At 41.4% G+C, this 21,661-nt stretch overlaps 15 non-coding genes across 15 annotated transcripts; 8 read left to right on the top strand and 7 right to left on the bottom strand.

The window, feature by feature from the left end:
* Positions 1-1,592: 1,592 nt before the first annotated feature.
* On the top strand, positions 1,593-1,756 carry LOC135022032 (U1 spliceosomal RNA). Its single transcript, XR_010219199.1, has one exon. It is a non-coding gene; the product is annotated as a U1 spliceosomal RNA (small nuclear RNA).
* Positions 1,757-1,908: 152 nt separating this feature from the next.
* LOC135022055 (U1 spliceosomal RNA) lies at positions 1,909-2,071 on the top strand. Its single transcript, XR_010219222.1, has one exon. It is a non-coding gene; the product is annotated as a U1 spliceosomal RNA (small nuclear RNA).
* A 673-nt stretch (positions 2,072-2,744) lies between these two features.
* On the top strand, positions 2,745-2,908 carry LOC135022091 (U1 spliceosomal RNA). The gene has a single exon (XR_010219258.1). It is a non-coding gene; the product is annotated as a U1 spliceosomal RNA (small nuclear RNA).
* A 152-nt stretch (positions 2,909-3,060) lies between these two features.
* Positions 3,061-3,223, top strand: LOC135022064 (U1 spliceosomal RNA). Its single transcript, XR_010219231.1, has one exon. It is a non-coding gene; the product is annotated as a U1 spliceosomal RNA (small nuclear RNA).
* A 671-nt stretch (positions 3,224-3,894) lies between these two features.
* Positions 3,895-4,058, top strand: LOC135022038 (U1 spliceosomal RNA). The gene has a single exon (XR_010219205.1). It is a non-coding gene; the product is annotated as a U1 spliceosomal RNA (small nuclear RNA).
* Positions 4,059-4,210: 152 nt separating this feature from the next.
* Positions 4,211-4,373, top strand: LOC135022067 (U1 spliceosomal RNA). Its single transcript, XR_010219234.1, has one exon. It is a non-coding gene; the product is annotated as a U1 spliceosomal RNA (small nuclear RNA).
* Positions 4,374-5,043: 670 nt separating this feature from the next.
* Positions 5,044-5,207, top strand: LOC135022097 (U1 spliceosomal RNA). The gene has a single exon (XR_010219264.1). It is a non-coding gene; the product is annotated as a U1 spliceosomal RNA (small nuclear RNA).
* Positions 5,208-5,359: 152 nt separating this feature from the next.
* LOC135022061 (U1 spliceosomal RNA) lies at positions 5,360-5,518 on the top strand. The gene has a single exon (XR_010219228.1). It is a non-coding gene; the product is annotated as a U1 spliceosomal RNA (small nuclear RNA).
* Positions 5,519-17,151: 11,633 nt separating this feature from the next.
* LOC135022075 (U1 spliceosomal RNA) lies at positions 17,152-17,314 on the bottom strand. The gene has a single exon (XR_010219241.1). It is a non-coding gene; the product is annotated as a U1 spliceosomal RNA (small nuclear RNA).
* Positions 17,315-17,466: 152 nt separating this feature from the next.
* On the bottom strand, positions 17,467-17,630 carry LOC135022084 (U1 spliceosomal RNA). The gene has a single exon (XR_010219251.1). It is a non-coding gene; the product is annotated as a U1 spliceosomal RNA (small nuclear RNA).
* A 671-nt stretch (positions 17,631-18,301) lies between these two features.
* LOC135022048 (U1 spliceosomal RNA) lies at positions 18,302-18,464 on the bottom strand. Its single transcript, XR_010219215.1, has one exon. It is a non-coding gene; the product is annotated as a U1 spliceosomal RNA (small nuclear RNA).
* Positions 18,465-18,616: 152 nt separating this feature from the next.
* On the bottom strand, positions 18,617-18,780 carry LOC135022042 (U1 spliceosomal RNA). The gene has a single exon (XR_010219209.1). It is a non-coding gene; the product is annotated as a U1 spliceosomal RNA (small nuclear RNA).
* Positions 18,781-19,450: 670 nt separating this feature from the next.
* Positions 19,451-19,613, bottom strand: LOC135022058 (U1 spliceosomal RNA). The gene has a single exon (XR_010219225.1). It is a non-coding gene; the product is annotated as a U1 spliceosomal RNA (small nuclear RNA).
* Positions 19,614-19,765: 152 nt separating this feature from the next.
* On the bottom strand, positions 19,766-19,929 carry LOC135022100 (U1 spliceosomal RNA). The gene has a single exon (XR_010219267.1). It is a non-coding gene; the product is annotated as a U1 spliceosomal RNA (small nuclear RNA).
* Positions 19,930-20,600: 671 nt separating this feature from the next.
* Positions 20,601-20,763, bottom strand: LOC135022080 (U1 spliceosomal RNA). Its single transcript, XR_010219246.1, has one exon. It is a non-coding gene; the product is annotated as a U1 spliceosomal RNA (small nuclear RNA).
* Positions 20,764-21,661: the final 898 nt, after the last annotated feature.

Raw genomic sequence — 21,661 nt, forward strand, 5'->3', positions numbered from 1 at the left:
AGAGATATTGGCAAGGAAAAGCTGTCTTGTACCTTTGCATTTTTCTCCCAAACGAAGGTCACTAGAAAGAAAATTTTAAAGCCTCCTGTTAGGCCATCATCTACACGACATAGCCCTGAATTTTCCAATGCGTAGCTCTTTGCAAAAGAGAGATATTGGCAAGGAAAAGCTGTCTTGTACCTTTGCATTTTTCTCCCAAACGAAGGACACTAGAAAGAAAATTTTAAAGCCTCCTGTTAGGCCATCATCTACACGACATAGCCCTGAATTTTCCAATGCGCAGCTCTTTGCAAAAGAGAGATATTGGCAAGGAAAAGCTGTCTTGTACCATTGCATTTTTCTCCCAAACGAAGGACACTAGAAAGAACATTTTAAAGCCTCCTGTTAGGCCATCATCTACACGACATAGCCCTGAATTTTCCAATGCGCAGCTCTTTGCAAAAGAGAGATATTGGCAAGGAAAAGCTGTCTTGTACCTTTGCATTTTTCTCCCAAACGAAGGTCACTAGAAAGAAAATTTTAAAGCCTCCTGTTAGGCCATCATCTACACGACATAGCCCTGAATTTTCCAATGCGTAGCTCTTTGCAAAAGAGAGATATTGGCAAGGAAAAGCTGTCTTGTACCTTTGCATTTTTCTCCCAAACGAAGGACACTAGAAAGAAAATTTTAAAGCCTCCTGTTAGGCCATCATCTACACGACATAGCCCTGAATTTTCCAATGCGCAGCTCTTTGCAAAAGAGAGATATTGGCAAGGAAAAGCTGTCTTGTACCTTTGCATTTTTCTCCCAAACGAAGGACACTAGAAAGAAAATTTTAAAGCCTCCTGTTAGGCCATCATCTACACGACATAGCCCTGAATTTTCCAATACTTGACTGCATAATTTGTGTTTCCCCTGGTCGGCTCTCATATAATTCAGATCTCTTTGTCTCAGGTCTCTCTCCAGCCTAGTTTGCTGTCTGTTTCCACTTCTCTTTTCTTGAGCCGCTCCCTTCTATGCCCTTGCGCACTATCCTGACTTCTCCCGTCTGCTTACTTTGTGCCTTCCAACGCACAATGCGAACTACAGGTAGTGCTGCAGGGCCCACACCCTTTTATTTGCCTTACAGAGCAGCTCTGGAGCTGTTACAGTGCCCAGCTGCTGCAAGAAATCAGCTTGAATGCTTCAGGGGCTGGGGCATAGCCAACATGAGCCCCACACCGAATGAGGGTGCAGGTGTTTAATGCGAACTAGGGGTCATCCAAGCGCCGCAAAAGGCCGCCATGCCCTGCACGCCCCTTTTCTCTTTTCATATGCAGATGAGGGTTGAAGCCAACTTTGACCCACTGCTTGGATGACATCACCATATGCAAATCCATCTGCTGCAGGCCTTCCCCCAGGAATGCTTGTACTAGTTGTTGCATTTGGTTTGTTGTTTGGGGGTGCTTCAGTATTAGGCAGCCTTCTGCCCTCCCATGTTCATCTGAAAATATGTGTTCTCCCTGCAGTTGTTGTCCCCAGATGAGAGTTCCCTTGTGCTGCCTCAGTTGAATCTCCTTTACTTGACAGAGATGTGCCTGAGCAGCGGCCCTCCCCAGCCCTATCCCAAATCATACTTATTTTGCATAGGAGATACCATGGTCATGAAGATTGTTCTCCCAGGGTGAGGTTCATTCATTGCATTCTGGGTATGCTGACCCCTGTGATTTCCCCAAATGTGGGAAACTCGACTGCATTATTTGTGGTAGAGGGGGACTATGTTTGTGCTTTCCTCTGGTCAGCTCTGGTAAAAGTCAGATTTATTTGTCTCAGATCTTCCTCTAGCCTTGTTCCTCTTTCAAGAGTTCCCTTGTGCTGCCTCAGTTGGATCTCCTTCACTTGACAGGGGGGTGCCCGAGCAGCGACCCTCCCCAGCTCTAGCCCAACTCCTACTTACCTGCCAGGTGAGATACTATGATCATGAAGGTGCTTCTCCCAGGGCAAGGCTCACCCATTGCACTCTGGGTGTGCTGCTCCTGCAATTTCCCCAAATGTGGGACACTTGACTGCATAATTTGTGTTTCCCCTGGTCGGCTCTCGTATAATTCAGATCTCTTTGTCTCAGGTCTCTCTCCAGCCTAGTTTGCTGTCTGTTTCCACTTCTCTTTTCTTGAGCCGCTCCCTTCTATGCCCTTGCGCACTATCCTGACTTCTCCCGTCTGCTTACTTTGTGCCTTCCAATGCACAATGCAAACTACAGGTAGTGCTGCAGGGCCCACACCCTTTTACTTGCCTTACAGAGCAGCTCTGGAGCTGTTACAGTGCCCAGCTGCTGTAAGAAATCAGCTTGAATGCTTCAGGGGCTGGGGCATAGCCAACATGAGCCCCACACCGAAGGAGGGTGGAGGTGTTTAATGCGAACTAGGGGTCATCCAAGCGCCGCAAAAGGCCGCCATGCCCTGCACGCCCCTTTTCTCTTTTTTGATATGCAGACGAGGGTTGAAGCCAACTTTGACCCACTGCTTGGATGGCATTACCATATGCAAATCAATCTGCTGCAGGCCTTCCCCCAGGAATGCTTGCACTAGTTGTTGCATTTGGTTTGTTGTTTGGGGGTGCTTCAGTATTAGGCAGCCTTCTGCCCTCCCATGTTCATCTGAAAATATGTGTTCTCCCTGCAGTTGTTGTCCCCAGATGAGAGTTCCCTTGTGCTGCCTCAGTTGAATCTCCTTTACTTGACAGAGATGTGCCTGAGCAGCGGCCCTCCCCAGCCCTATCCCAAATCATACTTATTTTGCATAGGAGATACCATGGTCATGAAGATTGTTCTCCCAGGGTGAGGTTCATTCATTGCATTCTGGGTATGCTGACCCCTGTGATTTCCCCAAATGTGGGAAACTCGACTGCATTATTTGTGGTAGTGGGGGACTGTGTTTGTGCTTTCTTCTGGTCAACTCTGGTAAAAGTCAGATTTCTTTGTCTCAGATCTTCCTCTAGCCTTGTTCTTCTTTCGAGAGTTCCCTTGTGCTGCCTCAGTTGGATCTCCTTCACTTGACAGGGGGGTGCACGAGCAGCGACCCTCCCCAGCTCTAGCCCAACTCCTATTTACCTGCCAGGTGAGATACTATGATCAGGAAGGTGCTTCTCCCAGGGCAAGGCTCACCCATTGCACTTTGGGTGTGCTGCTCCTGCGATTTCCCCAAATGTGGGACACTTGACTGCATAATTTGTGTTTCCTCTGGTCGGCTCTCATATAATTCAGATCTCTTTGTCTCAGGTCTTTCTCCAGCCTAGTTTGCTGTCTGTTTCCACTTCTCTTTTCTTGAGCCGCTCCCTTCTATGCCCTTGCGCACTATCCTGACCTCTCCCGTCTGCTTACTTTGTGCCTTCCAACGCACAATGCATACTACAGGTAGTGCTGCAGGGCCCACACCCTTTTACATGCTTTACAGAGCAGCTCTGGAGCTGTTACAGTGCCCAGCTGCTGCAAGAAATCATCTTGAATGCTTCAGGGGCTGGGGCATAGCCAACATGAGCCCCACACCGAAGGATGGTGGAGATGTTTAATGCGAATTAGGGGTCATCCAAGCGCCACAAAAGGACGCCATGCCCTGCACATCCCTTTTTTCTTTTCATATGCAGACGAGGGTTGAAGCCAACTTTGACCAACTGCTTGGATGACATCACCAAATGCAAATCCATCTGCTGCAGGCCTTCCCCCAGGAATGCTTGCACTAGTTGTTGCATTTGGTTTGTTGTTTGGGGGTGCTTCAGTATTAGGCAGCCTTCTGCCCTCCCATGTTCATCTGAAAATATGTGTTCTCCCTGCAGTTGTTGTCCCCAGATGAGAGTTCCCTTGTGCTGCCTCAGTTGAATCTCCTTTACTTGACAGAGATGTGCCTGAGCAGCGGCCCTCCCCAGCCCTATCCCAAATCATACTTATTTTGCATAGGAGATACCATGGTCATGAAGATTGTTCTCCCAGGGTGAGGTTCATTCATTGCATTCTGGGTATGCTGACCCCTGTGATTTCACCAAATGTGGGAAACTCAACTGCATTATTTGTGGTAGTGGGGGACTGTGTTTGTGCTTTCTTCTGGTCAACTCTGGTAAAAATCAGATTTCTTTGTCTCAGATCTTCCTCTAGCCTTGTTCCTCTTTCGAGAGTTCCCTTGTGCTGCCTCAGTTGGATCTCCTTCACTTGACAGGGGGGTACCCGAGCAGCGACCCTTCGCAGCTCTAGCCCAACTCCTACTTACCTGCCAGGTGAGATACTATGATCATGTAGGTGCTTCTCCCAGGGCAAGGCTCACCCATTGCACTCTGGGTGTGCTGCCCCTGTGATTTCCCCAAATGTGGGAAACTTGACTGCATAATTTGTGTTTCCCCTGGTCGGCTCTCGTATAATTCAGATCTCTTTGTCTCAGGTCTCTCTCCAGCCTAGTTTGCTGTCTGTTTCCACTTCTCTTTTCTTGAGCCGCTCCCTTCTATGCCCTTGCGCACTATCCTGACATCTCCCGTCTGCTTACTTGTGCCTTCCAACGCACAATGCATACTACAGGTAGTGCTGCAGGGCCCACACCCTTTTACATGCCTTACAGAACAGCTCTGGAGCTGTTACAGTGCCCAGCTGCTGCAAGAAATCATCTTGAATGCTTCAGGGGCTGGGGCATAGCCAACATGAGACCCACACCGAAGGAGGGTGGAGATGTTTAATGTGAATTAGGGGTCATCCAAGCGCCACAAAAGGACGCCATGCCCTGCACATCCCTTTTTTCTTTTCATATGCAGACGAGGGTTGAAGCCAACTTTGACCCACTGCTTGGATGACATCACCATATGCAAATCCATCTGCTGTAGGCCTTCCCCCAGGAATGCTTGTACTAGTTGTTGCATTTGGTTTGTTGTTTGGGGGTGCTTCAGTATTAGGCAGCCTTCTGCCCTCCCATGTTCATCTGAAAATATGTGTTCTCCCAGCAGTTGTTGTCCCCAGATGAGAGTTCCCTTGTGCTGCCTCAGTTGAATCTCCTTTACTTGACAGAGATGTGCCTGAGCAGCGGCCCTCCCCAGCTCTATCCCAAATCATACTTATTTTGCATAGGAGATACCATGGTCATGAAGATTGTTCTCCCAGGGTGAGGTTCATTCATTGCATTCTGGGTATGCTGACTCCTATGATTTCCCCAAATGTGGGAAACTCGACTGCATTATTTGTGGTAGTGGGGGACTGTGTTTGTGCTTTCCTCTGGTCAGCTCTGGTAAAAGTCAGATTTATTTGTCTCAGATCTTCCTCTAGCCTTGTTCTTCTTTCGAGAGTTCCCTTGTGCTGCCTCAGTTGGATCTCCTTCACTTGACAGGGGGGTGCCCGAGCATCGACCCTCCCCAGCTCAAGCCCAACTCCTACTTACCTGCCAGGTGAGATACTATGATCATGAAGGTGCTTCTCCCAGGGCAAGGCTCACCCATTGCACTCTGGGTGTGCTGCTCCTGCGATTTCCCCAAATGTGGGAAACTTGACTGCATAATTTGTTTTCTTTCAAAAATCCACTTAATTTTCTTTACCCTATTATTAAAATGGTAATTGACAAAAACAAACTACATTGTCACCAGAAGAGCAATACAAAATGTACAAGTGATATATTAAAATCATCTTTCCAGCTTGAATTTCAATGATGCATTAGGGCAACGATTTTGTGAGAAACATCTTCACCCTTAAATAAAGATTTTCTTAATTCCTTACCTGTGTGATAATTAGATATCACCTTGTTTTCGCATTAAACAGACTTCCACATGAGAAAACAGCAAGGATGCAGTGGCGTTAATGTTTCCTGGTGTCAACTTGTATTATTTCAGTAGACATTGAAATGAGGATGCATCTTGCTGCCTTTCCAATGAAGCAAGTTTAATTTAGTAATAGGTGAAAAACCATCCTTACAAAGGTGTTAATCAGAGACTTGGCTTTGTGGACACTTTTCAGAGAACAAATTTGTTAGCATAAAAATAAAGCCAGAAAATGAAGAGCTGTTTAATCACTCAATTGGATTTTTCTGCAAGCATATTTTTTTTCTCTGCAAACCACTGCTAAATTGTGCTTCCTAGCTGTTTTTATAAAATCAATTAATCAAATCTAACTCTGATTACATCAGAGAAGGCCAGGTACCCTACACAATAAGATGGGGTTTGAAATTTTGACTTGTCTACTTAAATATCACCAAAATCTGATCACAAGGTCAATTACGTCCCTGGGTGGGATTGAACCACCAACCTTTTGGTTAACAGCCGTACACACTAACTGATTGTGCCACAGAGACACTTTGCAAAAGTACAAACTGACAAATGCTAATAAGCATTCATCTAAAACGTTTCCTAGAAAAACTTAAAAAAGTCAATAATCTGGAGAGTTTTTGTAAGATGTTTCTTCTATCAACCAACGAAGAAACACATTGGTACTTTCCCATGATGAGTGAGTGCTTCAGGATCTCTTGCACTTACATGTGCAGCAGAGTACAGCAATGGAAGCATGCTGGGCCCATAACCCAGAGGTAGGCAGATTGAAACTATCCTCTGCTATATGCATTTTTTTTTGTTAATTAAAGTTATCCAAAACTGGGATTGATATTTTGGCTCTTTTATTTTTACTTAAAGTACAATAACTTTTACCATTTTAATTTGTTTTAATAGTATATTGACAGTATTGTTTTCTTTCAAAAATCCACTTAATTTTCTTTACCCTATTATTAAAATGGTAATTGACAAAAACAAACTACATTGTCACCAGAAGAGCAATACAAAATGTACAAGTGATATATTAAAATCATCTTTCCAGCTTGAATTTCAATGATGCATTGGGGCAACGATTTTGTGAGAAACATCTTCACCCTTAAATAAAGATTTTCTTAATTCCTTACCTGTGTGCTAATTAGATATCACCTTGTTTTCACATTAAACAGACTTCCACATGAGAAAGCAGCAAGGATGCAGTGGCGTTAATGTTTCCTGGTGTCAACCTGTATTATTTCAGTAGACATTGAAATGAGGATGCATCTTGCTGCCTTTCCAATGAAGCAAGTTTAATTTAGTAATAGGTGAAAAACCATCCCTACAAAGGTGTTAATCAGAGACTTGGCTTTGTGGACACTTTTCAGAGAACAAATTTGTTAGCATAAAAATAAAGCCAGAAAATGAAGAGCTGTTTAATCACTCAATTGGATTTTTCTGCCAGCATATTTCTTTTTCTCTGCAACCCACTGCTAAATTGTGCTTCCTAGCTGTTTTTATAAAATCACTGAATCAAATCTAACTCTGATTACATCAGAGAAGGCCAGGTACCCTACACCATAACAGGGGGTTTGAAATTTTGACTTGTCTACTTAAAGATCACCAAAATCTGATAACAAGGTCAATTACGTACCTGGGTGGGATTGAACCACCAACCTTTTGGTTAATAGCCGTACACACTAACTGATTGCGCCACAGAGACACATTGCAAAAGTATATACTGACAAGGGCTAATAAGCATTCATCTAAAACGTTTCCTAGAAAAACTTTAAAAAGTCAATAATCTGGAGAGTTTTTGTAAGATGTTTCTTCCATCAACCAACGAAGAAACACATTGGTACTTTCCCATGATGAGTGAGTGCTTCAGGATCTCTTGCACTTACATGTGCAGCAGAGTACAGCAATGGAAGCATGCTGGGCCCATAACCCAGAGGTAGGCAGATTGAAAATATCCTCTGCTATATGCTTTTTTTTTGTTAATTAAAGTAATCAAAAAACTGGGATTGATATTTTGGCTCTTTTATTTTTACTTAAAGTACAATAACTTTTACCATTTTAATTTGTTTTAATAGTATATTGACAGTATTGTTTTCTTTCAAAAATCCACTTAATTTTCTTTACCCTATTATTAAAATGGTAATTGACAAAAACAAACTACATTGTCACCAGAAGAGCAATACAAAATGTACAAGTGATATATTAAAATCATCTTTCCAGCTTGAATTTCAATGATGCATTGGGGCAACGATTTTGTGAGAAACATCTTCACCCTTAAATAAAGATTTACTTAATTCCTTACCTGTGTGCTAATTAGATATCACCTTGTTTTCACATTAAACAGACTTCCACATGAGAAAGCAGCAAGGATGCAGTGGCGTTAATGTTTCCTGGTGTCAACCTGTATTATTTCAGTAGACATTGAAATGAGGATGCATCTTGCTGCCTTTCCAATGAAGCAAGTTTAATTTAGTAATAGGTGAAAAACCATCCCTACAAAGGTGTTAATCAGAGACTTGGCTTTGTGGACACTTTTCAGAGAACAAATTTGTTAGCATAAAAATAAACCAGAAAATGAAGAGCTGTTTAATCACTCAATTGGATTTTTTTGCCAGCATATTTTTTTTCTCTGCAACCCACTGCTAAATTGTGCTTCCTAGCTGTTTTTTATAAAATCACTGAATCAAATCTAACTCTGATAACATCAGAGAAGGCCAGGTACCCTACACAATAAGAGGGGGTTTGAAATTTTGACTTGTCTACTTAAAGATTACCAAAATCTGAACACAAGGTCAATTACGTCCCTGGGTGGGATTGAACCACCAACCTTTTGGTTAATAGCCTTACACACTAACCAATTGCACCACAGAGACACTTTGCAAAAGTACATACTGACAAAATCTAATAAGCATTCATCTAGAACGTTTCCTAGAAAAACTTTAAAAAGTCAATAATCTGGAGAGTTTTTGTAAGATGTTTCTTCCATCAACCAATGAAGAAACACATTGGTACTTTCCCATGATGAGTGAGTGCTTCAGGATCTTTTGCACTTACATGTGCAGCAGAGTACTGCAATGGAAGCATGCTGGGCCCATAACCCAGAGGTAGGCAGATTGAAACTATCCTTTGCTATATGCATTTTTTTTGTTAATTAAAGTAATCCAAAACTGGGATTGATATTTTGGCTCTTTTATTTTTACTTAAAGTACAATAACTTTTACCATTTTAATTTGTTTTGATAGTATATTGACAGTATTGTTTTCTTTCAAAAATCCACTTAATTTTCTTTACCCTATTATTAAAATGGTAATTGACAAAAACAAACTACATTGTCACCAGAAGAGCAATACAAAATGTACAAGTGATATATTAAAATCATCTTTCCAGCTTGAATTTCAATGATGCATTGGGGCAACGATTTTGTGAGAAACATCTTCACCCTTAAATAAAGATTTTCTTAATTCCTTACCTGTGTGCTAATTAGATATCACCTTGTTTTCACATTAAACAGACTTCCACATGAGAAAGCAGCAAGGATGCAGTGGCGTTAATGTTTCCTGGTGTCAACCTGTATTATTTCAGTAGACATTGAAATGAGGATGCATCTTGCTGCCTTTCCAATGAAGCAAGTTTAATTTAGTAATAGGTGAAAAACCATCCCTACAAAGGTGTTAATCAGAGACTTGGCTTTGTGGACACTTTTCAGAGAACAAATTTGTTAGCATAAAAATAAACCAGAAAATGAAGAGCTGTTTAATCACTCAATTGGATTTTTTTGCCAGCATATTTTTTTTTTCTCTGCAACCCACTGCTAAATTGTGCTTCCTAGCTGTTTTTTTTATAAAATCACTGAATCAAATCTAACAACATCAGAGAAGGCCAGGTACCCTACACAATAAGAGGGGGTTTGAAATTTTGACTTGTCTACTTAAAGATCACCAAAATCTGAACACAAGGTCAATTACGTCCCTGGGTGGGATTGAACCACCAACCTTTTGGTTAATAGCCTTACACACTAACCAATTGCGCCACAGAGACACTTTGCCAAAGTACATACTGACAAAATCTAATAAGCATTCATCTAGAACGTTTCCTAGAAAAACTTTAAAAAGTCAATAATCTGGAGAGTTTTTGTAAGATGTTTCTTCCATCAACCAATGAAGAAACACATTGGTACTTTCCCATGATGAGTGAGTGCTTCAGGATCTTTTGCACTTACATGTGCAGCAGAGTACTGCAATGGAAGCATGCTGGGCCCATAACCCAGAGGTAGGCAGATTGAAACTATCCTTTGCTATATGCATTTTTTTTGTTAATTAAAGTAATCCAAAACTGGGATTGATATTTTGGCTCTTTTATTTTTACTTAAAGTACAATAACTTTTACCATTTTAATTTGTTTTGACAGTATATTGACAGTATTGTTTTCTTTCAAAAATCCACTTAATTTTCTTTACCCTATTATTAAAATGGTAATTGACAAAAACAAACTACATTGTCACCAGAAGAGCAATACAAAATGTACAAGTGATATATTAAAATCATCTTTCCAGCTTGAATTTCAATGATGCATTAGGGCAACGATTTTGTGAGAAACATCTTCACCCTTAAATAAAGATTTTCTTAATTCCTTACCTGTGTGATAATTAGATATCACCTTGTTTTCACATTAAACAGACTTCCACATGAGAAAGCAGCAAGGATGCAGTGGCGTTAATGTTTCCTGGTGTCAACTTGTATTATTTCAGTAGACATTGAAATGAGGATGCATCTTGCTGCCTTTCCAATGAAGCAAGTTTAATTTAGTAATAGGTGAAAAACCATCCTTACAAAGGTGTTAATCAGAGACTTGGCTTTGTGGACACTTTTCAGAGAACAAATTTGTTAGCATAAAAATAAAGCCAGAAAATGAAGACCTGTTTAATCACTCAATTGGATTTTTCTGCCAGCATATTTTTTTTTCTCTGCAAACCACTGCTAAATTGTGCTTCCTAGCTGTTTTTATAAAATCAATGAATCAAATCTAACTCTGATTACATCAGAGAAGGCCAGGTACCCTACACAATAAGATGGGGTTTGAAATTTTGACTTGTCTACTTAAATATCACCAAAATCTGATCACAAGGTCAATTACGTCCCTGGGTGGGATTGAACCACCAACCTTTTGGTTAATAGCCTTATACACTAACCAATTGCGCCACAGAGACACTTTGCAAAAGTACATACTGACAAAGGCTAATAAGCATTCATCTAGAACGTTTCCTAGAAAAACTTTAAAAAGTCAATAATCTGGAGAGTTTTTGTAAGATGTTTCTTACATCAACCAATGAAGAAACACATTGGTACTTTCCCATGATGAGTGAGTGCTTCAGGATCTCTTGCACTTACATGTGCAGCAGAGTACTGCAATGGAAGCATGCTGGGCCCATAACCCAGAGGTAGGCAGATTGAAACTATCCTTTGCTATATGCATTTTTTTTGTTAATTAAAGTAATCCAAAACTGGGATTGATATTTTGGCTCTTTTATTTTTACTTAAAGTACAATAACTTTTACCATTTTAATTTGTTTTGATAGTATATTGACAGTATTGTTTTCTTTCAAAAATCCACTTAATTTTCTTTACCCTATTATTAAAAAAAATGGTAATTGACAAAAACAAACTACATTGTCACCAGAAGAGCAATACAAAATGTACAAGTGATATATTAAAATCATCTTTCCAGCTTGAATTTCAATGATGCATTGGGGCAACGATTTTGTGAGAAACATCTTCACCCTTAAATAAAGATTTTCTTAATTCCTTACCTGTGTGCTAATTAGATATCACCTTGTTTTCACATTAAACAGACTTCCACATGAGAAAGCAGCAAGGATGCAGTGGCGTTAATGTTTCCTGGTGTCAACCTGTATTATTTCAGTAGACATTGAAATGAGGATGCATCTTGCTGCCTTTCCAATGAAGCAAGTTTAATTTAGTAATAGGTGAAAAACCATCCCTACAAAGGTGTTAATCAGAGACTTGGCTTTGTGGACACTTTTCAGAGAACAAATTTGTTAGCATAAAAATAAAGCCAGAAAATGAAGAGCTGTTTAATCACTCAATTGTATTTTTTTGCCAGCATATTTTTTTTATCTGCAACCCACTGCTAAATTGTGCTTCCTAGCTGTTTTTAATAAAATCACTGAATCAAATCTAACTCTGATTACATCAGAGAAGGCCAGGTACCCTACACAATAAGAGGGGGTTTGAAATTTTGACTTGTCTACTTAAATATCACCAAAATCTGATCACAAGGTCAATTACATTCCTGGGTGGGATTGAACCACCAACCTTTTGTTAATAGCCTTACACACTAACCAATTGCGCCACAGAGACACTTTGCAAAAGTACATACTGACAAAGGCTAATAAGCATTCATCTAGAACGTTTCCTAGAAAAACTTTAAAAAGTCAATAATCTGGAGAGTTTTTGTAAGATGTTTCTTCCATCAACCAACGAAGAAACACATTGGTACTTTCCCATGATGAGTGAGTGCTTCAGGATCTCTTGCACTTACATGTGCAGCAGAGTACTGCAATGGAAGCATGCTGGGCCCATAACCCAGAGGTAGGCAGATTGAAATTATCCTTTGCTATATGCATTTTTTTTTGTTAATTAAAGTAATCCAAAACTGGGATTGATATTTTTGCTCTTTTATTTTTACTTAAAGTACAATAACTTTTACCATTTTAATTTGTTTTAATAGTATATTGACAGTATTGTTTTCTTTCAAAAATCCACTTCATTTTCTTTACCCTATTATTAAAATGGTAATTGACAAAAACAAACTACATTGTCACCAGAAGAGCAATACAAAATGTACAAGTGATATATTAAAATCATCTTTCCAGCTTGAATTTCAATGATGCATTGGGGCAACGATTTTGTGAGAAACATCTTCACCCTTAAATAAAGATTTTCTTAATTCCTTACCTGTGTGCTAATTAGATATCACCTTGTTTTCACATTAAACAGACTTCCACATGAGAAAGCAGCAAGGATGCAGTGGCGTTAATGTTTCCTGGTGTCAACCTGTATTATTTCAGTAGACATTGAAATGAGGATGCATCTTGCTGCCTTTCCAATGAAGCAAGTTTAATTTAGTAATAGGTGAAAAACCATCCCTACAAAGGTGTTAATCAGAGACTTGGCTTTGTGGACACTTTTCAGAGAACAAATTTGTTAGCATAAAAATAAACCAGAAAATGAAGAGCTGTTTAATCACTCAATTGGATTTTTTTGCCAGCATATTTTTTTTCTCTGCAACCCACTGCTAAATTGTGCTTCCTAGCTGTTTTTTATAAAACCACTGAATCAAATCTAACTCTGATAACATCAGAGAAGGCCAGGTACCCTACACAATAGATGGGGTTTGAAATTTTGACTTGTCTACTTAAATATCACCAAAATCTGATCACAAGGTCAATTACGTCGCTGGGTGGGATTGAACCACCAACCTTTTGGTTAATAGCCTTACACACTAACCAATTGCGCCACAGAGACACTTTGCAAAAGTACATACTGACAAAGGCTAATAAGCATTCATCTAGAACGTTTCCTAGAAAAACTTTAAAAAGTCAATAATCTGGAGAGTTTTTGTAAGATGTTTCTTCCATCAACCAATGAAGAAACACATTGGTACTTTCCCATGATGAGTGAGTGCTTCAGGATCTCTTGCACTTACATGTGCAGCAGAGTACTGCAATGGAAGCATGCTGGGCCCATAACCCAGAGGTAGGCAGATTGAAACTATCCTTTGCTATATGCATTTTTTTTGTTAATTAAAGTAATCCAAAACTGGGATTGATATTTTGGATCTTTTATTTTTACTTAAAGTACAATAACTTTTACCATTTTAATTTGTTTTGATAGTATATTGACAGTATTGTTTTCTTTCAAAAATCCACTTAATTTTCTTTACCCTATTATTAAAATGGTAATTGACAAAAACAAACTACATTGTCACCAGAAGAGCAATACAAAATGTACAAGTGATATATTAAAATCATCTTTCCAGCTTGAATTTCAATGATGCATTGGGGGCAACGATTTTGTGAGAAACATCTTCACCCTTAAATAAAGATTTTCTTAATTCCTTACCTGTGTGCTAATTAGATATCACCTTGTTTTCACATTAAACAGACTTCCACATGAGAAAGCAGCAAGGATGCAGTGGCGTTAATGTTTCCTGGTGTCAACCTGTATTATTTCAGTAGACATTGAAATGAGGATGCATCTTGCTGCCTTTCCAATGAAGCAAGTTTAATTTAGTAATAGGTGAAAAACCATCCCTACAAAGGTGTTAATCAGAGACTTGGCTTTGTGGACACTTTTCAGAGAACAAATTTGTTAGCATAAAAATAAAGCCAGAAATGAAGAGCTGTTTAATCACTCAATTGGATTTTTTTGCCAGCATATTTCTTTTTCTCTGCAACCCACTGCTAAATTGTGCTTCCTAGCTGTTTTTATAAAATCACTGAATCAAATCTAACTCTGATTACATCAGAGAAGGCTAGGTACCCTACACAATAAGAGGGGGTTTGAAATTTTGACTTGTCTACTTAAATATCACCAAAATCTGATCACAAGGTCAATTACGTCCCTGGGTAGAATTTAACCACCAACCTTTTGGTTAATAGCCGTACACACTAACCAATTGCGCCTTAGAGACACTTTGCAAAAAGTACATACTGACAAAGGCTAATAAGCATTCATCTAGAACGTTTCCTAGAAAAACTTTAAAACGTCAATAATCTGGAGAGTTTTTGTAAGATGTTTCTTCCATCAACCAACAAAGAAACACATTGGTACTTTCCCATGATGAGTGAGTGCTTCAGGATCTCTTGCACTTACATGTGCAGCAGAGTACTCCAATGGAAGCATGCTGGGCCCATAACCCAGAGGTAGGCAGATTGAAACTATCCTTTGTTATATGCATTTTTTTTGTTAATTAAAGTAATCCAAAACTGGGATGGATATTTTTGCTCTTTTATTTTTACTTAAAGTACAATAACTTTTACCATTTTAATTTGTTTTAATAGTATATTGACAGTATTGTTTTCTTTCAAAAATCCACTTAATTTTCTTTACCCTATTATTAAAATGGTAATTGACAAAAACAAACTACATTGTCACCAGAAGAGCAATACAAAATGTACAAGTGATATATTAAAATCATCTTTCCAGGTTGAATTTCAATGATGCATTGGGGCAACGATTTTGTGAGAAACATCTTCACCCTTAAAAAAAGATTTTCTTAATTCCTTACCTGTGTGCTAATTAGATATCACCTTGTTTTCACATTAAACAGACTTCCACATGAGAAAGCAGCAAGGATGCAGTGGCGTTAATGTTTCCTGGTGTCAACCTGTATTATTTCAGTAGACATTGAAATGAGGATGCATCTTGCTGCCTTTCCAATGAAGCAAGTTTAATTTAGTAATAGGTGAAAAACCATCCTTACAAAGGTGTTAATCAGAGACTTGGCTTTGTGGACACTTTTCAGAGAACAAATTTGTTAGCATAAAAATAAAGCCAGAAAATGAAGAGCTGTTTATTCACTCAATTGGATTTTTCTGCCAGCATATTTTTTTTCTCTGCAACCTACTGCTAAATTGTGCTTCCTAGCTGTTTTTATAAAATCACTGAATCAAATCTAACTCTGATTACATCAGGGAAGGCCAGGTACCCACACCATAACAGGGGGTTTGAAATTTTGACTTGTCTACTTAAATATCACCAAAATCTGATCACAAGGTCAATTACATCCCTGGATGGGATTGAACCACCAACCTTTTGGTTAATAGCCGAACACACTAACCGATTGCGCCACAGAGACACTTTGCAAAAAGTACATACTGACAAAGGCTAATAAGCATTCATCTAGAACGTTTCCTAGAAAAACTTTAAAAAGTCAATAATCTGGAGAGTTTTTGTAAGATGTTTCTTCCATCAACCAACGAAGAAACACATTGGTACTTTCCCACGATGAGTGAGTGCTTCAGGATCTCTTGCACTTACATGTGCAGCAGAGTACTGCAATGGAAGCATGCTGGGCCGATAACCCAGAGGTAGGCAGATTGAAACTATCCTCTGCTATATGCATTTTTTTTTAATTAAAGTAATCCAATATTGGGATTGATATTTTGGCTCTTTTATTTTTACTTAAAGTACAATAACTTTTACCATTTTAATTTGTTTAATAGTATATTGACAGTATTGTTTTCTTTCAAAAATCCACTTAATTTTCTTTACCCTATTATTAAAATGGTAATTGACAAAAACAAACTACATTGTCACCAGAAGAGCAATACAAAATGTACAAGTGATATATTAAAATCATCTTTCCAGCTTGAATTTCAATGATGCATTGGGGCAACGATTTTGTGAGAAACATCTTCACCCTTAAATAAAGATTTTCTTAATTCCTTACCTGTGTGCTAATTAGATATCACCTTGTTTTCACATTAAACAGACTTCCACATGAGAAAGCAGCAAGGATGCAGTGGCGTTAATGTTTCCTGGTGTCAACCTGTATTATTTCAGTAGATATTGAAATGACGATGCATCTTGCTGCCTTTCCAATGAAGCAAGTTTAATTTAGTAATAGGTGAAAAACCATCCCTACAAAGGTGTTAATCAGAGACTTGGCTTTGTGGACACTTTTCAGAGAAAAAATTTGTTAGCACAAAAATAAAGCAAGAAAATGAAGAGCTGTTTAATCACTCAATTGGATTTTTTTGCCAGCATATTTCTTTTTCTCTGCAACCCACTGCTAAATTGTGCTTCCTAGCTGTTTTTTTTATAAAATCACTTAATCAAATCTAACTCTGATTACATCAGAGAAGGCCAGGTACCCTACACCACAAGAGGGGGTTTGAAATTTTGACTTGTCTACTTAAAGATCACCAAAATCTGATAACAAGGTAAATTACGTCCCTGGGTGGGATTGAACCACCAACCTTTTGGATAATAACCGAACACGCTAACTGATTGCGCCACAGAGACACTTTGCAAACGTACATTCTGACAAACGCTAATAAGCATTCATCTAGAACGTTTCCTAGAAAAACTTTAAAAAGTCAATAATCTGGAGAGTTTTTGTAAGATGTTTCTTCCATCAATCAACGAAGAACATTCAAGCTGATTTCTTGCAGCAGCTGGGCACTGTAACAGCTCCAGAGCTGCTCTGTAAGGGAACTAAAAGGGTGTGGGCCCTGCAGCACTACCTGTAGTTCGCATTGTGCGTTGGAAGGCACAAAGTAAGCAGACGGGAGAAGTCAGGATAGTGCGCAAGGGCATAGAAGGGAGCGGCTCAAGAAAAGAGAAGTGGAAACAGACAGCAAACTAGGCTGGAGAGAGACCTGAGACAAAGAGATCTGAATTATACGAGAGCCGACCAGGGGAAACACAAATTATGCAGTCGAGTTTCCCACATTTGGGGAAATAGCTGGAGCAGCACACACAGAGTGCAATGGGTGAGCCTTGCCCTGGGAGAAGCACCTTCATGATCATAGTATCTCACCTGGCAGGTAAGTAGGAGTTGGGCAAGAGCTGAGGAGGGTCGCTGCTCGGGCACCCCCCTGTCAAGTGAAGGAGATCCAACTGAGGCAGCACAAGAGAACTCTCGAAAGAAGAACAAGGCTAGAGGAAGATCTGAGACACAGAAATCTGGCTTTTACCAGAGCTGACCAGAGGAAAGCACAAACACAGTCCCCCACTACCACAAATTATGCAGTCGAGTTTCCCACATTTGGGGAAATCACAGGGGTCAGCATACCCAGAATGCAATGAATGAACCTCACCCTGGGAGAACAATCTTCATGACCATGGTATCTCCTATGCAAAATAAGTATGATTTGGGATAGGGCTGGGGAGGGCCGCTGCTCAGGCACATCTCTGTCAAGTAAAGGAGATTCAACTGAGGCAGCACAAGGGAACTCTCATCTGGGGACAACAACTGCAGGGAGAACACATATTTTCAGATGAACATGGGAGGGCAGAAGGCTGCCTAATACTGAAGCACCCCCAAACAACAAACCAAATGCAACAACTAGTACAAGCATTCCTGGGGGAAGGCCTGCAGCAGATGGATTTGCATATGGTGATGTCATCCAAGCAGTGGGTCAAAGTTGGCTTCAACCCTCGTCTGCATATGAAAAGAGAAAAGGGGCGTGCAGGGCATGGCGGCCTTTTGCGGCGCTTGGATGACCCCTAGTTCGCATTAAACACCTCCACCCTACTTCGGTGTGGGGCTCATGTTGGCTATGCCCCAGCCCCTGAAGCATTCAAGCTGATTACTTGCAGCAGCTGGGCACTGTAATAGCTCCAGAGCTGCTCTGTAAGGCAAGTAAAAGGGTGTGGGCCCTGCAGCACTACCTGTAGTTCGCATTGTGCGTTGGAAGGCACAAAGTAAGCAGATGGGAGAAGTCAAGATAGTGCGCAAGGGCATAGAAGGGAGCGGCTCAAGAAAAGAGAAGTTGAAACAGACAGCAAACTAGGCTGGAGAGAGACCTGAGACAAAGAGATCTGAATTATACGAGAGCTGACCAGGGGAAACACAAATTATGCAGTCAAGTTTCCCACATTTGGGGAAATCGCAGGAGCAGCACACCCAGAGTGCAATGGGTGAGCCTTGCCCTGGGAGAAGCACCTTCATGATCATAATATCTCACCTGGCAGGTAAGTAGGAGTTGGGCTTGAGCTGGGGAGGGTCGATGCTCGGGCACCCCCCTGTCAATTGAAGGAGATCCAACTGAGGCAGCACAAGGGAACTCTCGAAAGAAGAACAAGGCTAGAGGAAGATCTGAGACAAATAAATCTGACTTTTACCAGAGCTGACCAGAGGAAAGCACAAACACAGTCCCCCACTACCACAAATAATGCAGTCAAGTTTCCCACATTTGGGGAAATCATAGGAGTCAGCATACCCAGAATGCAATGAATGAACCTCACCCTGGGAGAACAATCTTCATGACCATGGTATCTCCTATGCAAAATAAGTATGATTTGGGATAGAGCTGGGGAGGGCCGCTGCTCAGGCACATCTCTGTCAAGTAAAGGAGATTCAACTGAGGCAGCACAAGGGAACTCTCATCTGGGGACAACAACTGCTGGGAGAACACATATTTTCAGATGAACATGGGAGGGCAGAAGGCTGCCTAATACTGAAGCACCCCCAAACAACAAACCAAATGCAACAACTAGTACAAGCATTCCTGGGGGAAGGCCTACAGCAGATGGATTTGCATATGGTGATGTCATCCAAGCAGTGGGTCAAAGTTGGCTTCAACCCTCGTCTGCATATGAAAAGAAAAAAGGGATGTGCAGGGCATGGCGTCCTTTTGTGGCGCTTGGATGACCCCTAATTCACATTAAACATCTCCACCCTCCTTCGGTGTGGGTCTCATGTTGGCTATGCCCCAGCCCCTGAAGCATTCAAGATGATTTCTTGCAGCAGCTGGGCACTGTAACAGCTCCAGAGCTGTTCTGAAAAGCATGTAAAAGGGTGTGGGCCCTGCAGCACTACCTGTAGTATGCATTGTGCGTTGGAAGGCACAAGTAAGCAGACGGGAGAGGTCAGTATAGTGTGCAAGGGCATAGAAGGGAGCGGCTCAAGAAAAGAGAAGTGGAAACAGACAGCAAACTAGGCTGGAGAAAGACCTGAGACAAAGAGATCTGAATTATACGAGAGCCGACCAGAGGAAACACAAATTATGCAGTCAAGTTTCCCACATTTGGGGAAATCGCAGGAGCAGCACACCCAGAGTGCAATGGGTGAGCCTTGCCCTGGGAGAAGCACCTTCCCGATCATAGTATCTCACCTGGCAGGTAAGTAGGAGTTGGGCTAGAGCTGGGGAGGGTCGCTGCTCGGGCACCCCCCTGTCAAGTGAAGGAGATCCAACTGAGGCAGCACAAGGGAACTCTCGAAAGAAGAACAAGGCTAGAGGAAGATCTGAGACATAGAAATCTGATTTTTACCAGAGCTGAGCAGAGGAAAGCACAAACACAGTCCCCCACTACCACAAATAATGCAGTCGAGTTTCCCACATTTGGGGAAATCACAGGGGTCAGCATACCCAGAATGCAATGAATGAACCTCAACCTGGGAGAACAATCTTCATGACCATGGTATCTCCTATGCAAAATAAGTATGATTTGGGATAGGGCTGGGGAGGGCCGCTGCTCAGGCACATCTCTGTCAAGTAAAGGAGATTCAACTGAGGCAGCACAAGGGAACTCTCATCTGGGGACAACAACTGCAGGGAGAACACATATTTTCAGATGAACATGGGAGGGCAGAAGGCTGCCTAATACTGAAGCACCCCCAAACAACAAACCAAATGCAACAACTAGTGCAAGCATTCCTGGGGGAAGGCCTGCAGCAGATTGATTTGCATATGGTAATGCCATCCAAGCAGTGGGTCAAAGTTGGCTTCAACCCTCGTCTGCATATGAAAAGAGAAAAGGGGCATGCAGGGCATGGCGGCCTTTTGCGGCACTTGGGTGACCCTTAGTTCGCATTAAACACCCCCACCCTCCTTCGGTGTGGGGCTCATGTTGGCAATGCCCCAGCCCCTGAAGCATTCAAGCTGATTTCTTGCAGCAGCTGGGCACTGTAACAGCTCCAGAGCTGCTCTGTGAGGCAAGTAAAAGGGTGTGGGCCCTGCAGCACTACCTGTAGTTTGCATTGTGTGTTGGAAGGCACAAAGTAAGCAGACGGGAGAAGTCAGGATAGTGCGCAAGGGCATAGAAGGGAGCGGCTCAAGAAAAGAGAAGTGGAAACAGACAGCAAACTAGGCTGGAGAGAGACCTGAGACAAAGAGATCTGAATTATACGAGAGCCGACCAGGGGAAACACAAATTATGCAGTCAAGTTTCCCACATTTGGGGAAATCACAGGGGCAGCACACCCAGAGTGCAATGGGTGAGCCTTGCCCTGGGAGAAGCACCAACATGATCATAGTATCTCACCTGGCAGGTACCAACGGCGAAACTCCGTACAACAAACCTCTGCAGGATTTCTACCCTGTCTGAGAGCGCGCAACTGACTTTCAGCGGACGCCTCTGTATCAGGGTCATCATACAAGAGCCCTAAAGACTCAAAAAAAGCGTCAATTGACAACAATGCCGGATCCTCTGCTCTTAAACCAAATGCCCAGGTCTGAGGATCCCCCTGGAGCAAAGAAATAATAAACCCGACCCGCTGAGATTCAGTACCCGAGGAAGTCGGTCTTAAACGAAAATAAAGTTTACAGGATTCTTTAAAATTAAAAAACTCTTTTCTATCACCAGAAAAACGGTCAGGCAAATGCATCTTTGGTTCAGGGACTACCCTTGGGGAAGCTCGCAAAAGATCTTCCTGCGACTTCACCCGAAGAGAAAGATCCTGAACCATCTGAGTAAGTTCTTGAATCTGGCTGACTAAGAGCTGACCAGGATTTGGCCCTAAACCTGTTGGATTCATGAGGCCGATAAACTCTCACAAAACTGAATGAGAAAAAATTAAACCCCGTTTAATTTTAAGTTTTGGTATGGCCGGTAATAATGTTATGATTCCAGCACTCTGGTCAGAGAAGATCTTATGGCAAGGACTGGAGCACTGGAACGGAATGCTGGGGAAGGGAGCAGGACAGGAAAATAGCCCCTGGCGCCCTAACTCTGTTGTCTCACCCATGTTGTCAGAAATCCCCTGCGAGACTATGGTTTCTTGAGCCCTTGGCAGCCGCGTTTGAAGGGCGGATTATGTCTGCCCAACTTCGATGCCCCCCGGTCTTAATGAGAGACAAAGGGAAACCTGAGACAGGGTGATAACAAGAGGCCCTCTAACTAAACAACCAGGCCAGGGGCTAAGCAAACTCAAAACTATAATATGTGCGGAGAAACC

This window comes from Pseudophryne corroboree, unplaced genomic scaffold (genome assembly GCF_028390025.1).
Source record: "Pseudophryne corroboree isolate aPseCor3 unplaced genomic scaffold, aPseCor3.hap2 scaffold_381, whole genome shotgun sequence".
Taxonomy (NCBI): Eukaryota; Metazoa; Chordata; class Amphibia; order Anura; family Myobatrachidae; genus Pseudophryne; species Pseudophryne corroboree.